A 3,180-nucleotide genomic window follows, 5' to 3' on the forward strand; every position below is an offset into this window, starting at 1 on the left:
GAGCAGTGTTACTAGCCTATACACTTTTGTTTTTCACAATCCTCTAACACAGAGCATCTACCCACCTGGATCATGCCCATATACAGCCATATGGTTCCCCCTAGTGACCCATTTGGCACATCAGAACACAATGCATATGCCTGGACATTTGAGATATTCACAAATAGGGAGAAAGAAGATACAGAAGGCACTCAGCATTCTCAACGCACAGATTGGCATTCCTACCCAAAGAAACCACACAAGGCGTTTAGCAGTATCATGGGTAAGAAGTCATGCTTTCAAAACATACCAGGACTTAAATGTCTCCAACCAGTAAAAATTGATTACATTTCTGCCTCATTTTTCAGTTTAATTACAAACCCCTCACCTTAACATCAGTCCTTTTGATTTATGCTATTTACATTTCACCAGTAACTTTTGCCTGCCATAGATTGTTGACAGTATCTAAATACATGATTGTGACTGGCAGACTCTAAGATGTGAAAACCCTTAAACACACATACACATGGCAGGTAGAGAGGGATTCAAGCTTGAGACACATACACAGAAACCATGTCGATTTTTGTTTAATTTGGAATAAGTTCATGGTTACATTAATAATGTGTGCATATAAAAAAGTCTTTAAAGACCATCTGTCAGATGCCAGAACCTTCACCTCAGGCCTTTTGATCAATCAGTTTGAAAGCACACTCAGCCTTCACTTCACTCTATTATGTCAAAGAGCTCATCTCCAAGAGGAACATCATCACACCAAAGAATGACATCGTAGCTGTCAGAACCTCTATTGGGAATGCAGCAGTGTAGTGTTTCTTTACAACAGCATCTTTCTTAACAGGAAAGGTAGGTGGAAAATACAATATGGTTTGGCCACAATGGTCTACAGTATGGTTCCAGCTCACAGAAACAAATGTGCAAAGGTTACTAACAAACAGAACTAAGGCAGAGATCTTGTACAAAAATATCTGCATCTTGTCTTTCATGCAACTGGCTACTGCACTGAAAATTAGAACTACCGGTTTCATCAAAATGACCCATACTATCCTGATAGTCTGTGAATACTGGAATCCAGGTGAAAAGGTCCATGTTGTGTTGATAGGGCTGTGCACCAGAATTCTGATCACAGATCCAGAGATGTTAAATTCTTGAGTAATATACTTCCCAGAGTCCAAAAAGCACAGACTTCACGATCTTATGTCAAATTTCCACAGCCCTCTGTATCAGCTGCTTGCAAAGATTATTTCAAACACTAAAGCTGATAGGCTGCAAACGAATCAAGTCAGTCTAAAGATACATTCCTTTGCCACAACAAACCTGAAGATGAGATTGAAGAAGTATAGTGCCCACCAGGAACACAAAAGAGGAGGAAAACCAGAATGGGTTATGATTTATAGAGCACTACATACCCATACCTTGTCTCTGCTCTCTCAAAGTTGTATTTAAGTGGTCTATGTGTGTATTAGGGTTCTCCACACTCTAGGTTAGAATATAAAAAGCTCAGAAATCCACTAGAGTGGCAGAGGTAATTGCTCTAAGATATTTTGGATGACAATTTTATATCTGTCAAATGGTAAAATGTTAATATTTGTTTACCAGGAATTTCAATGCTTAGAATTAATAATAGTGAGGTAAGAGTAAGATGATACCTATTTCACCTCTGTTTGTAATATATCAACATTAGTAATAACTTAAAAGAAAGTAATATGTAGAGCAATACTCAAAATGTGATTTCTAAAGAATTATAGCAGAACATTTCATAACTATTAGAAATTGAACTCCTATGCGATCTGCTGAAAGAACAAAGGAAAATGAAAATAATACACATAATACAACCATTTATGCCAAAATTAATTATTTATATATTATACAATACTTATATATTATATATTACTTATGCATTTGACATATATAAGTATGTTTATATATGCACTAAAAGAGTTGTGATCATAACAGGTACACTTCTTAATCTAAAGTACACTGTCATTCTTCTTTTTTCATATTTCCGAAATGTACACATTTCTGAAGAAAGCTATACATATTTAAAAAATAAAGCTGCAGTGTAAATGACCTTCAAAATCTATAGGTAACTAGGCTGGTAATATCTCAGTGGTACATAGATTACATAACATGTGTGAGAGTCTGAATTATTTTCTCAGTAACACATATCCAAAAATCTATGTGTAAAATAGGTGGAATCACAGATATTTGTAATTATTACCCACATCTTACTCAAAATTTCACATTCATAAAATTGACTTCATTTTAGTGAAACAAAAATATCCTGACAGATGTCTTTGACACAAGCCTTACACTTCATACTGACACTATGAGACAAGTTCTTTGGACCTTTTCTTAGTTCAAATCTTTGGATTAGTGTTGACGCTCAATGCAAAGCTCAGTTATTTAGCAGAAACAAAGGAGGATTTTTTTTTAGTTAGTAAGCACTAAGCATGTGAGTAACGTTATTGCCAATGCTCATTCTGAAAATGTGAGGTGACTGTATCCACTTGCCAGGAACCCTTTCCTATACAGTCTTCCAGTCTTCTGTTTTCTAACTGGTAGAAGACAGTAGATGGACTACTTGGAGAATTTACATCAGCAAGATGAGTTTGCAATTAGTGGTGGCTTCGTAACGCCCCTGTCAATGAGCTCTCCCTTGCCAAGGCAGATATTTTCAGTATCAATGTGGTTTGAAGCAGAACTGGAAACAGGATGGAGATTGTTGTTGTGCCCAATAAGTGTACTAGCCTTGCAGCAGTTGTTGCTGCTGATGTCTGAAACCCATGAAATAGATAACATGTGTTTCATAAAGACCTAATTTGAAAGCCTCCACATAACTTGTTTTAAGTTTTTACCTTTGTGTATTGTGGGTGAGGAGATCCATTTGGAAATTGACAGGATCATAAACATTCCTCCTAGTTAAAAGAAACTTTGACAATAGAGGGAGTCCCAAAATGACAAGAAACGCCACCTGCAGTTACAGAAGTTCTGTTGGGCAGATTTATTTTATTTTATTTTATTTTATTTTATTTTATTTTATTTTATTTTATTTTATTTTTGATTACAGTTTATTCACTTTGTATCCCAGCTGTGGCCCCTCCCTCCCCCTCTTCTTCCCATACCCCTCCCTCAGTCCACTTATAGGGGACTCCTCCCCTTCCATCTGACCCTAGCCTATAAGGT

At 36.4% G+C, this 3,180-nt stretch overlaps 1 pseudogene; it reads right to left on the reverse strand.

Moving 5' to 3' along the window:
- Window positions 1–656: 656 nt before the first annotated feature.
- LOC129676791 (uncharacterized) lies at window positions 657–2,881 on the reverse strand (annotated as a pseudogene).
- Window positions 2,882–3,180: the final 299 nt, after the last annotated feature.

This window comes from Psammomys obesus, unplaced genomic scaffold (genome assembly GCF_907164565.1).
Source record: "Psammomys obesus unplaced genomic scaffold, mPsaObe1.curated_primary_1811, whole genome shotgun sequence".
NCBI classification, from domain to species: domain Eukaryota; kingdom Metazoa; phylum Chordata; class Mammalia; order Rodentia; family Muridae; genus Psammomys; species Psammomys obesus.